The sequence below is a fragment of the Anabrus simplex genome, chromosome 3 (genome assembly GCF_040414725.1).
Source record: "Anabrus simplex isolate iqAnaSimp1 chromosome 3, ASM4041472v1, whole genome shotgun sequence".
Classification (NCBI taxonomy): Eukaryota; Metazoa; Arthropoda; class Insecta; order Orthoptera; family Tettigoniidae; genus Anabrus; species Anabrus simplex.
The window spans coordinates 64,513,318-64,528,049 of record NC_090267.1 but is presented as its reverse complement, the minus strand read 5'-3'; positions in this window follow the sequence as shown (position 1 = coordinate 64,528,049).

The window sequence follows — 14,732 nt, the reverse complement described above, 5'->3', positions numbered from 1 at the left end:
AGGTTCATATGCCTATATTTATTTATTTATTTATTTATTTATTTATTTATTTATTTATTTATTTATTTATTTATTTATTGCACACTACAGGACTTAGTATCCCAATTACAGTGCCAACTACGACAGATAAGCTACAATTAACATGGTAAAACTTATATCTAAACTATATTCTACAATTTTATCCAATCTCCAATAATATTGATATAAAATATGAAAGTATTTTTCTAAAGACTAAAGAACCTTATGTTAATGCGGTGGAACAACACCCGACAAAGTAAAATGATAAAATAAATGAAGCAATACATTATATTGCATAATATTATAGAACATCACCTTACAATTTCCCCTATTCTTAGGACTTTATACAATTGCGCGATGAAGTTCAGTTACAAACTCACTCAATGGCAAACTGAAGTCAAGGCCATTATTTTCCTGAATGGCACTGTTGAAGATACTGCAGAGTCTGTTTACCGGCGAGTTATCATGGGCACACGTCCTGGATTTTTCATTTAAAAATGTTATGTTATGTTATTTCTGGAAATGAAGCGAGGTACATGGAAATTTAGGAGAGAAAGTAATTCAGGATTATCAATAGCATAGTTTACAACTTTATAAAGAAATTTTACTGCATCCTTCCTTCTGCGAATTTCTAAACTCTCCACTCCGAAATTTAAAAGGATATCACTATAGGGTGTCCATGTATCCGTATAGAAGTGGTGGCTAGGGGCTTTACGTCACACCGACACAGATAGGTTTTATGGCGACGATGGGGTAGGAAAGGTCTAGGAGTTGGAAGGAAGCGGCCGTGGCCTTAAATAAGGTACAGCCCCAGCATTTGCCTGGTGTGAAAATGGGAAACCACGGAAAACCATCTTCAGGGCTGCCGATAGTGGGATTCGAACCTACTATCTCCCGGATGCAAGCTCACAGCCGCGCGCCTCTACACGCACGGCCAACTCGCCCGGTCCGTATAGAAGTAGAAATAGAGAAGTGAAAATTTACTTTCAATTTTACTTTTACAATTTTCGACTTCATGATAAGGTTGCACCTCCGTTATTTTAGGTAAACCGACCGCGTCGTTACTGCGTCGGCTAGACAGATCAAAGGTTTTCGTAAAGCGCAAGAGATATGCAGATGGTAATCTATCTATTCCACGGAAAGCCTTTTCCACCCTAATACAAAATGATATATACTACAAATGCATTTACCTCTTGATTTTCATTCTGCTGCACCTACCTAAATGATTAGTATACTCTACAACTAGTTATCCGCGTAAATATGACCGTTATTTATTGACTAACAAATAATATTATACGCTAATTTCCATAGCATATAAGACAATTTTATCGTGAACCACAACTTCTTTCACACTCTATGATAAATAGAGTGCTAGAATATTGTTCGAAATCATTACGTTTTGCGTAGATCTATTTGCAATACTGATTCTCATTTTATTAAGGAAGTAGTAATTCTCAAATAGTGGATAAAATCCACCGTTCTAGTCCTTCAGGCAAACAACTCAATGTTGAAAATATCCTAGGGATGTGAACTATGAATTTCAGATTAATGAAATATAATAAACTACGAGCATATGTCCGACTTATTGGCTGAATGGTCACCATTGAAGCCTCCGGTTCAGAGAGTCCCGGTTTCGTTTCTCGGCCGGGTCGGGGATTTTAATCGCCTTTGATTAATTGTTCTGGTACGGGGACTGGGTGTTGGTGCTTGTCCCAACACATTTCTCTTCATGTTCAGACAATACACTACAGTATTAACCACCACAGAAATACGCAATAGCGATTATATCACTCCATATAGGGTTGGCGTCAGGAACGGTATCTGGCCGTAAAACAGGGCCAAATCCACATGTGCCACACAGATCGCACCCGCGACCCGACAGGTAGACCCAGTAGGAAAAAGAAGAAAAAGAATAAGAAACTACGAAAGCATATACTTTATGTATTCCTACAAATGACAATCCTTTCCTTAATCAACATTATCCGGTCGATTAGATTAGCAGTTTGTCTTTTTCTACGACTACGAGCGCTAATGTGAGTCAATACACAGTTTCACTTAAGCCTTGAGGGTATTGGACTAAGGAACATATTTCAGAAAGAATTATATAATTTATTTTGGGTAGGATTTAAATAAAAAACGATTAGAGAAACTAGCATTTTAGGCCGGAAGTGTAACTCGACTCTTTTAGTTTGTAAGCGGTATCCAAGACTCACAATTTGTAACCTTTACGGACCCAGTAGCCCTTCAACCTTCGGCACAATTGTGGAAATCGCTTAATTTTATGTTTTTCATACTATGGGGACCGCTACTTTGCTAAGAAATATTTTCAACGTTAAAAATGAACAAAAACTCGTAATCTCAGGCAAAATTTTAAGTGTAGTTTATTCAAATTATGATATTGCAGAAAGTTAGCACACGATACCGTAAAAATTGAATTTAAGCTTTGAACACTATCAAGTGATATTTGTGCAGAATTCGTATGCTTCACATTGATGTCTTAATCATATTGAAAATTTCAATAATGATCTCTAATATACAGGGTGAAGCGAAATTCGCGCACTCGGCCGTCGCAGCACGATTCCTCACATGCCAGCAATGAAAAATGTCTCTCACAAAAGTTCGCCCTGCGAGTATATCAGGGAGAAAAAGGACGTTGAAGAGTGACAATCTGGCAAAATTACAACCACATGTAGGGTAACTACTTCTGTCAGGACGTATTAAGGGTTCTGTACAGTTCGTGCAATGGATAGAGTTTTGGGGTAGCATGCAGGAGGTCGAGGGGTCGATCCTGGGTTGAGGCGTATATGTTTTATTTCGTAAATGTAGTCCAGGTGGTATGGCATCTGGCATCTTAATCGTCAACAGCGATTGCAGCGGGTCCACTAGAAACCATTTGCACTACATACTACGATCCTAGAAATGGACGAACATTCGTTTTCTTTGGTTAGCCCTGAAAGACGCCCTTTACACGTCGCGGGCGTGAATTTATTCACACCACTTCATTTACTAGATGCGTTACAACGTGTTCAGCGTTACTAAATTTTATAAATGTAGGATACATGTGATGTCCGCCTCTGTGGTGTGGTGGTTAGTGTGATTAGCTGCCACCCCGAAGGTCCGGGTTCGATTCCCGACTCTGCCACGAAATTAGAAAAGTGGTAGGAGTCCGCTCAGCCTCGGGAGGTCAACTGAGTAGAGGTGGGTTCGATTCCCACCTCAGCCATCGTGGAAGTGGTTTTCCGTGGTTTCCCACTTCTCCTCCAGGCAAATGCTGGGATAGTACCTATAGGAACGGCCGCTTCCTTCCCTCTTCCTTGTCTATCCCTTCCAATCTTCCCATCCCCCCGCAAGGCCCCTGTTCAATATAGCAGGTGAGGCCGCCTGGACGAGGTATTGGTCATCCTCCCCAGTTGTATCCCCGACCCAGAGTCTGAAGCTCTAGGACACTGCCTTCGAGGCGGTAGAGGTGGGATCCCTCACTGAGACCGAGGGAAAAACTGACCCTGGATGGTAAACAGATTAAGAGAGAAGAGAGAGGATGCATGTCACCTAAGAAACGGCGTCTTACTCTATTACAATATGTAATGTACGATGGAAATTAGCAAATAAAAAATGAACACCAACCCAGGATCGAACCCTCGACCTGCATGCTAATCCAATACTCTATCCACTGCACCAACTGTACAGAACGATTAATACGTGCTGACAGAAGTAGTTACCCTACATGTGGTTACAGTGTTGCTAGATTGTCACTCTTCAACGTTCTTTTCTGACGGATATACTCGCAAGATGAACTTTTGTGAGAGACTTTTTTTATTGCTGGTATGTGAGGTGTCGCGCTGCGACGCCCGAGTGCGCGAATTTCGCTTCATCCTGTATACAATAATAACTGTTACCTACAACCTCAGTCCCTACATGAGTTTGAGTGAACACATGCTATGTAAAACCATATAGAAGTTAATAAATTGATCTCCACAAATATATAATCACATAAATGTTCATATTCACTAATAGAAGGACTTTAAGGTCTAGAACTTAACTGAAGACATCTAACATCACCAGACCACCATCTGAGTCGAGCATTGATGGCTATTTGATGACTGAATCTCCTCCCAACGGAACATGAGCGATCGATGCTAACGTTACAGAAAATACGCGGCACAAGTGTTACACAGCGTTGATTGAGCTCCTCATCCACTCCTAGTGGCTGTTCAGCTTTAATAACGAGCTTCAAGTGATACATCATGACAAATGAGTCATTCATACGCGACCTGAACCATAAATCTTAACTGTCATTGTATCACTGACAATTCATGTGATGTGCTTACCGGCAGTCGTCATGAGACATTTACCAAATTACTGCTGTAATAACAATTTAATATATACTAATACAATAAGGAGTGTAAATTTGTGGCTACGTTAAGGGTAATCTCAGATACCACTGGACCGATTTAGAAATTTCGCTCACCATTTGAAAGATATCATTTCGGGTAACATTGGCTATGTATCATCTCGGAATATCAAACGGTTTTCGTGAAATAACTGCGGCTTGTGCCCTTTGGCACGTCAGTATAGGCTAATGCAGGCGAAGTATCGGATTTTGTCGTACAAGGATGAAGCTAAGCTCATTTTAAGCCTCATGACGCTAAGAACAAAACTTGGTAAGTCTCCATGGGGCACAGAAAACCACGTCTTAAGGCTCGAAAACCAACCGTTTTCGAGATATTGACACCAAACTTCCCTTCTGTAGAAATCAGATGAAGAGATTACCACCGTTAACAATGGCAACGACACCTCAAGTGTTCTTGAATGCAGGTCTGGTGTTCGAAGTACAAACTGCGTGTGATGTTCTTACCGTTGAAGTACAACGTACTGTACTGTACAACGGTTATGCTTACCGTTGAAAAGTGACAATCTAGCAACACTGTAACCACATGTAGGGTAACTACTTCAACAAACAGGCCAAGAAAGAATCTGTGGAAACATTTTAAACTCATAGCCTAGAGTCCGGATTATTAGGTACTGATAGGTTAGATTGCATCAGTAACGAGTATACCCCACACTGTACAACGGTTAAGCTATGAGATTTGCATAGATATTAGGAGTACAGTCTATAGAACTCGTTGAATTTATTCTACTCTTCCTACATTGTGGTACAACGGGTTGCATGGCACTTCCTACATACCAAATTACTTTGCATTCTAACCTATTACCACCTAAAAATCCGAGGTATACTCATAGATAGCTTTAATTTGCGAAATAATTACTGTTTCGGAATCCACTTTTCATACCCTTATTAGTACAATGATTGCGAACAGCACCAAAACGCTTTCCCTACTTAGAAGGCCGGTTTGTAACTACCGTTAATCTGCCGAGATACTTCTGTTTATTGGATGCTAATTTGCACACTCTTATCCGCAAAACGATTTTGAATAACACCAAAGTGTTGTTTCGCTGTTGAATTTTTTGGCTTTACGTCACACTGACACACATAGGTCTTATAACGACTAATAGGACTGGACGGGGCTAGGAGTGCGAATTAAGCCGCCCTGGCCTCAATTTAGGTACAGCCCCAGCATTTCCCTGGTGTGAAAATGATAAGCCACAGAAAACCATCTTCAGGGCTGCCGACATTTGAGTTCGAACCCACTATCTCCTGTTAACTGGATACTGGCGCACTTAAGTGACTGCAGCTATCGAGCACGGTGTTTCACTATTTACAATATATTCTTATTAAATATTTTAAAACTCATAGACCGAGCTAATCTACCGAGATATTCTTGTGGTTTCTCGATCCACATGAGTATAATGATTGTGAATAGCAATTAACTGTTGCTTTCGCTATTTATAAGGCCGAGAAATAGAAATAGGAAGAATATCCTCAACAAACCTGGTATTAGCCTAGGATATGGATATCTTTATATAATATCAAATAGCGTGTTATATCAAACATTAACTCAGTCGAAGAAACTGCAGTAAAATCTATAAATTCCTTCTGTAGAAGTAATACACATCAATGAATATACAGAGAATTTCTCTCATCGGTTGGCCGGCAGGCGCTCCCAGCTTATTTGTCTCCCGTTGACTCATCACTTCCCGCTCCGTGGCATAGCTACAGGGACAGCACTTCGCTCACTTTCGTGTCATGAGATAATATTTACAATTAAGAGAATAAGAATTAATTAAGAATTAGGAAAAGAAGCTCGTATCATAGGAGAGGAGATGTCGGAAATTTTCTCCTCCTGCATTCACACATTTCTGGTATCGTCTCAGGAAGCTCCGATTCACATGCAGGTTTTCAATTTTTAGCATTTTTCGTGCTCCGTCATGCTGAGCTCTTCGAAACCCCGTCTTCTTATCCAAGTCGTCTTAAGGATTTTTTAGGCGTATGTTCTATTCTTTTTGCGATTTCACTAACTTTTTCCTCGTTAAGTACAAGCTTTTAACAGTTCGCTTCTTATCGAGTACAGTTCCTCTCAATTTGTTTACGAGTTTCCGCACGGTTTCTCTATGTGGAGGGCGTACACCTAGAAATCGTGTTGCAAATCGCCTAACGACTCCCCTGCGAGACTCTGTTTTCACATAGTTATCGTACGTAAATAGCCTTTCCTCTACCGTCTACACATGTGGAGGTATCATAAGAAGTAACACTACACAACTCGAGAACAGTTGAAGTGACAGATCAACACTTAATACACGTTCTAAGCACGGACCTGAACTGCGAAGTGCAGGCATTGCCATGCTGTAGTTGCGCTGTGTTGCAGGAAGTGATGAGGGAGGCAAATAAGCTGGGCGCGCCTGCCGGCCAACCAATGAGAGAAACTCGCTCTATATGAGCTTTATTGTGGGTTGCCGCAGTTTATTGCCTTTATAGAAGCAGCCGGCAGTTGTCTTACAGCAATGCGATCAGACGAGTTTATGTGTTCTATCACAGCTTCACACTGCTCATTTAACTAACTGTCATTCTTAGTACTTCTCATTAGTGTACGAACAGAAGTTTTATTCTGTGTTGTCGCAGTTCATTGCCTGAGCCTTTTATTTTTCTTCTCTCTGTTCGATCATTCCTACTTTAATCATGTATCCATATGGCCCTGACACGTATATTGAAATCTGTGCAATACGAGGGACGTCAGAAAATTTGGTCCTTTGTGATTGTTAGACCGAGCGAAGCCGGAGAAGCAGGGAGTTAGTGAATAAATAATAACGTTCCTGGCTTCATAACATGATTGTATTTTCTATCGATACGTACTCAAAATGCAAGTAAATTTATAATTTCTAGGTAGAGATAGATTTTGCTACAGCCTGGAGTGCATGTTCCTGTAAATGCCCATTTTTCTTTAGTGAAGTGGAGCTCATATGTAGTTATACGATTCTCCCTTAATATTTTTTCATTAAGTTGAATTTGGAAAGCCAGGGTTGTAATGACATCTCCATGGGTTGTTCACAGATTTTAGTCTGATTTTTTCTTTCGAGTAGTCTACACCCTGAGTGAGTGAGCACTCAGTACTCCGTAATCACACTGAACATCACTACGAGTTCTCACACACACTTTTTCCTTCGTTATTTGCATAACAGGTCCATGAACTGGTGCTGGCTGCACAATCGAAGGATGTGAACATGCTTTGTTACTTATTTCCTGAAAGTACTGTCTCCAACGCACCGATGCTCTTTTCCACCCTACCAAGCTCGATAGCTGCAGTCACTTAAGTGCGACCAGTATCCAGTATTTGGGAGATAGTGGGTTCGAACCCCACTGTCGGCAGCCCTGAAGATGGTTTTCCGTGATTTCCCATTTTCACACCAAGCAAACGCTGGGGCTGTACCTTAATTAAGGCCACGATCGCTTCCTTCCCACTCCTAACTCTTTCTTGCCCGATCGTCACCATAAAACCTGTCTGTGTCGGTGGGACGTAAACCAACTTGCGGGATTTTCCAGTATACAGGGAGCTTACCAGTCTAATAGTTGATACCACGGAACTTTTCGATGTCAGCTGGATTTCTGTGCCACTGTCTGGCTAATTGGTGTATGATTTTTTTTTATAGATTTCATTGAGATGAGCTGCTTTGGCTGTTGCGACTGTTTGCTGCATTTCTGGTAAGAATAAAATCTATCTGGCTTGTCCTGGAACTACTGTAGTACGTCCACAATGGAACGGAAGGTTCATAAAAGTCATGTTGACAGTAAAAACTCATTGTTCTGCAAAATTCAGAACTCTCTTACCATCCTGATTCCCGTTGCAAATTTCAAGATTTGGATGACATCGATCTGTCCCTGAACCGATGGTATCATTTCCTTGGCGTATCACTGCCTGTCACATACGTCACAAGTGCATACGAACTCAGTCTGTTAACAGAACACCAAGGTGTTTAGTGTCAGCTTTCCAAATGCTGTGAAAATCTTTCACCCAACGCATAAGTATTATTTATTAACTACAATTCTGTTCAGAAATATGGGATGTCTAGGGAAAAGGGTGAGCCCCCAAGTACATATAAAATGTTCCCTAGACTTATCTTGAGATATTATTTACACAATTTACAAAATACTAAATTGTACTGTGCAAGATATATATGCTTCATTTCCTACTGCTCGTTCATTCTGTTCACTGATAGTTAGCAAATCTTTCATTCATTCAATCATCCGTGTGCTTGTATCTTTCCTTTCACTCTACCAATAATTCCCTCATTAACCCACACACTCACAGACAAATGAGGCAGTTCCATTACATTACATTTTTCTTTAAAAGCTTAGAGGCTGATGATCTTCGATGGTGGGCCCCTTAAAACAACAAGCATCATCATCATCATCATCTTTAAATGCATTTGAAACTTTGGAGGAAGCACGTTCTTGACATCCCCTAACAGCGAGTTCCATAGCTTTGCAGAACGCCTATAAAAATCCTTCTGAAAGGCAGAGGAACAGGCGAAAGGCAGACGGAGGGTAACGCCATCGCCTCTCTGAGCTTAGCGATAAACAAGCGATAGGTGTTTGAAATGGTCAATTTTTATAGAGGCATAAAGGGATTTTCGGGAAAATATCAGGTGAGTTTGTTTGGCTATTGTCTAAATGGACGGTAACATTATTGGATGGGAGGGATAGTGACGGTAAATTAGCCATTCGTTGTAGTCTCTGTAACTTACTCATGAGGTCCGCTGTTGTCAAGCAGGTAGACCATACGTCAGCATGGGCCGCACCTTGCAAAAGTAAGCAGAACATATTGCTCTTGGACTGAGCCTTCTTAAATTACAATATAGGAACCCCAGGATTTTTTCGCCTTGCGCCTTGCCTCATCACACTGTATATTCCACTCTAAATTGTCGCATATAGTTACGCCAAGTCGTTTGAAACTGGTGCACTGCGAAATGACATGTTTCCCAGTTTATAACTGTTCGTGACGGGGTTTCTGGACCTACTATTTCTCATATATGTTCACTTCTTTGTATGTATAATCAGGCTATTTGCACCGCACCACGTCGAAACATACTCCATATCAGGACTGTATAACAAGGCGTCATCCTTTTTTCTTATGCACCTGTACAGCACAGTATCGTCAGCATATTGAAACGCAACCTGGAGGATCGAGAACAAAGACATTGAAGAGGAGAGGCCCGATCAAGGAGCATTGTATTACTCCAGATGTTACTGGAACAGCCAGTGATAGATCGCCTCCGTACACCACACACTGGCTACGACCCTCCTGGATCTTATCCATGCCACTAAATTGCCTCCTATGCTGCACTTCTCTAGTTTCAACAGAAGCCGCTGATATGACACTTGGGCCAAGTCTTCGGACCAATCTAGTGCGATACAGTCAATTGTATCACATCAGGTTGATCCAAGTTAAACTGCCAGTCATCAACGACTTTTGTCAATAACGTTGTGCAGGTACGCCCTGGGTAAAAACAATGCTGATTGGAGTTAAGCAAGTTATTCTCGCTTAAGAATTCTAGCACATTGTTTACTATCATCCCCTCCATGCATTTACAGACAATAGATGTTAAAGACACTGGCCTGTAATTTTCAACACTTTCCTTATCGCCCTTTATATATATCGGCACCACATTAGCACTTTTCCACTCACACGGCACGGCTTCTATAATGATGGAGTAGTTAAATAGCGTCCACAGTGAGGAGGTTACGGCTTCCGCATACTGCAAGTAAGATCCGTGTGTGTTGTCTGGGCCTGTCGCAGCACGGGGTAGTATTTTCCGTAAGCTGGCGGTCATTTCTCGTATGCATAAGAGCAAGTTGCAGAGGGGGACGGGTGGAGGCGATGACCTGGCCAGGGGCAAGTTAACGGCTGTATTTGGTTTCACATAGTTATCCTTAAAACTGTCCCTGAAAGCCTCACAGTCTCACAGATGACTTGTGAGTTTTTACAAGTTTATCCTTAGCATAGGAAGAGCTAGGTGATGAGTTGCCACGTTTACGTGTTACGAATGTCAACATCTCCTTATTATTTCCGATTATTTTAAGGACGTCATTGTTGTAAAATTCGTGAATGAACATCTTTATCATTTTTCACTCTCACGTAAGGTCGATGGTGTAACTTTTCAACGTTTCTTTTACAACGAATTCCTTTTCCTGATGATTTTAATAATGTTTCTTGTGATCCATGGCGAATTTTTTTACGCGAAATGATTACTTTCGTAAGGTCTGGTATACACATCGAATGAAGGTGTCACACCACTCGTTCTGTACTAAGTCCATGTCTCTGGCGTCCAGTGAACTTGGAATGGGAAGATATTGAAGGAAAAATGATGATAACAAGTTCCAGTAGGCCTTTTTGTAAGTGTAGGCTGTTCTTACTGTGCTCTTCGAACGCATCTTTTTGATGTGACGTGTGGGTATAATGGCTGAATGATCACTGAATGTTGATATAACTTCGATTTTCTGCAATGAGGATGGCTGTGGAATAGGTCTATTGTAGAGAGTGAGGTTAGTGTGATACGGGAAGCTTCTGTTATCGGCTGATAAAGAAATAGGTCATAGAATAGGGTAAGGAAGTTGTTCGCGAGAAGACGTTTCTGGAATAGGAACTGAACATTTGCAGTCTATATCTAGATTGAAGTCACCTGTTACATAAGTAGCTCTGTATTTGTGCTGGATATGTTGCACACTGCTGAGTGATTGTAAGAGTTGACCATTTATACTCTGTACTGATTTCGGGGCTCGATAAACTGATCCTACGAGAAATTTCGCAACATTGCTTGTAAATTCCAACCACATGACATCGGCGTTATTCTCAAGATGCTTCAGGTGAAAATTACAGAGTTCCGGTTTCATGGCGATGATCACCCCACCCCCTGATGTCCAGGTACGATCTTTCTAGTAGAGAAACATTTCTCCATCTTGAACAGATGAGTCCAGCCTGCTCCACTCGGGCCTGATCATCATCCATGGACTGCTGATGCTCATAGAGAGATCTCTACTGACTGCTTGGTCATCTGCAGTTGTGGCCCAGTCCACATCCTCCACAGGTGACTTAGAGGCAATGTACTTTATGTCTATGGATACCTCCAATTTCTTGCGTTCCTGGCACTCTCTCACACCTTCTGCTGAGGACTTCTAGGGCTTCTCCTTCTTCATCCTGGATTCATTCATAGTAGTTTATGATCTCTATTTACAGAAGGTATTTAGATATTTTGCGGAGTTTACAAATTTTCAGCTGACCTGGTCACAAAGTTACGGTGATCCATTTCATCTAGCATGATAGAATTTCAAGAGATAGATGTAATGATACCACTTGCAACATTCTAGTGTCAAGGAGTAGCGGTAGACACAACCTGGTGGAAACCCCCACCACTCGTCATGACGTCATAATTTATTTAAATTTATTTCAAATAGTAATTTCATCATTTGAACTGCATATTTACCATCAATAAAATATAGTTGCGATGTTGTGAAGCTGAACTTCTTATATACGTTACTCCTTTGGGACTCTGGAAGTTATTCACGGGGAACAGTGAAAGACGTCTTCCAGGTCAGAAACGAAGTTGGTTTCAATTTCTTCCTGTTTAATAATCACATGGAAAAAGTATAAAACATTGCTGTACGACTCTTTAATGTCGTTATAGTAAAACAGAATTTCGAATTCTATAATGGATGTGGGCATATTTGAGGTCCACCTACTTATCAATTCGACTGGTTTATCACTGATATGAATGACAGGAAGAGAAAAGTACTCCCGCAATATCTCGTATCGGACTTGATTCACACTATTCGAGGTCTTTGAAAAATCTAGCAATCATCAAAGCAACCGTAGTTTCTCAGATGTTTAGAAAACCATAATAATTTCCTAGTGAAACTGCATTCATATAAAGAGTACAACAGGCACGATCGTTGTTATAACTCTACAATAATGTCGAGGAATAGATACAGATTAGAGGAATTGCAGTCCAATATCGATCGTTGTAAGAAGGTTACGCCTTAGGATCATGTGCCATGTGACGGGGGTTAAGGGTTAATTAGTCACGTGTAGCCTCAACCATTTCGTGCTATAATGAGATGCCCTAGAACTATTGCAGGGGGGTACTGGTTGTGAATAAGGATCACATCAGATCTAAGACTACAAGACGTGAAACGAATGTTATTTTACTACTTCTGTTAAAAACTGGAGTCCAAAACTTCTCCATTTACCTTATTTCACAAACGTTCGTCATTTTTACGATATGCCAAAAATAAGGAAAATTTGGCTGAACATTTTATGACATATTAATTAATTAAGAAGTAATGCAGGGCAGTGTCTAAAGGCACAAAAACAATAGCTGTGTCGACAATGAGAACATTTATTTTGAACACTTAGTGCGTACTTCCACTCGGTGCTATTTGCCCTACAACAAACAGTAAAACACGTTGTTGTCATTCTCCTTCTTCTTTATATATACAAATGTGGCAGATGGTTCTCCTCAGAGCAGATGATGTTCCAGCATTTTTCTCACAATGGGTTTCGATTCAATGGATCGGCCGCACAGTGAGGTGCGTATCACGTGATTGTGTTGGAATGTGTAACCTGATTTTCATCCACGGCAAGAGTTGCTCGTCACTCAGTCGAATAATGAAGCGTTTCCTCGTTAAGAAAGCTGGTATTTTGAATGTGGATTAGGCACTAAGAGTAATTATAAGACCATATCGTAAGCATTACTGACCTGTTAGATGTAACGAAGTTACAAACGATCGTAAAATTAACGACCATCAGAAAACCCGCAGCTATTTTGCAAGAAGAGCCTGAAGTTTTCTCTTGGAAGCAAATATTTCAAGCACTGAAGTTGGGAAGGTACTGAAGAGATGGAACAGTTTGTGTCTTTCCCCCCACTTCTCGCGCAACAATCAAGAATTGGCATATCCTGTCCTAATCTCTTCATTTCTACATAACTACTTCATGTTACATCTGCTCTAGTCTGCTTGTCACATCCACACCTTGGTCTGCCTCTACTGTTCTTACCGCCTACGCTTTCCTTAAAAACCAAATGGGCAAGTCCTGGATGTCTTAAGATGTGCCTTATCATTCTATCTCACATTCTCGTCAAATTTAGCTACATAGATCTCCTCTCACCAATTCGAATCAGTATGCATTCATTCGTGATTCGATCTATCCACCTCATTCTTCTTTAACATCATGTTTCAAAAGTTTCTATTCTCTTTCCTTCTGAGCTAGTTATTGCCGATGATTCACTTCCGAAAAATGCCATGCTCTATACGAAAGTCTTCAAAAGTCTTTCTAATTCCTATATCACCGGGCGAGTTGCCCGTACGAGTAGAGGCCTGCAGCTGTGAGCTTGCATCCGGGAGATCGTGGGTTCGAATCCCACTGTCGGCAGTCCTGAAGATGGTTTTCCGTGGTTTCCCATTTTCACACCAGGCAAAGTTTGGGCTGTACCTTAATTAAGGCCAGGGCCGCTTCCTTCCAACTCCTAGGCCTTTCCTATCCCATCGTCGCCATAAGATCTATCAGTGTCGTTGCGATGTAAAGCCCGTAGCAAAAAAAAATATATATATATATCAATGTTCGACGTGGGAAAATTTATTCCCTTAAATTTCTTCCTTGTTTGTGTTAGTCTGCATTTCATGTCCCCTGAACTTCTGCCCCCTTTAGTTATTTTACTATCCAAGGAACAATATTCACCTACTTACTTTTAAGACATCATTTCCTAATGTAATATTTCCTGCATCACTTCACTTTGCTCGACAACATTCTATTATTTTTGTTTTGCACTTATTTATTTTAATTTTGTACGTACTCCTTCCTCAAGGCTCTGTCGATACCATTCAGCAAATTCTCTAGATCGTCTGCAGACTCAGTTAAAATAACCATATAATCAATAAATCTCCTGGTTTTGATTTCTTCTCCTTGGATTGTGAACCCTTCTCCAAATTCCTCTTTGATTTCCTTTACCACCTGCTCTGTACAAACATTGAAAAAGAAGGGGGACAAACTGCCGTCTTGACTCACTCATTTCTGGATTGCTGCTTCTTTTTCAAAGGCCTCGTTGCTCATGACTACGGAGTGATTTTTATATATATTGTAGATAATTTCTATCCCGATCACCTTCAATATCTCAAATAGCTTGGTCCAATCAACATTATTGAATGCCTTTCCTATATCTACAAACGCCATACACATTGGTTTGCCCTTCTTAACTCGATACTCTAGATCAGTCGTACCTACGTATATGTAAACTGAATCACAATATATTGGGACGTACTGTACACCGAA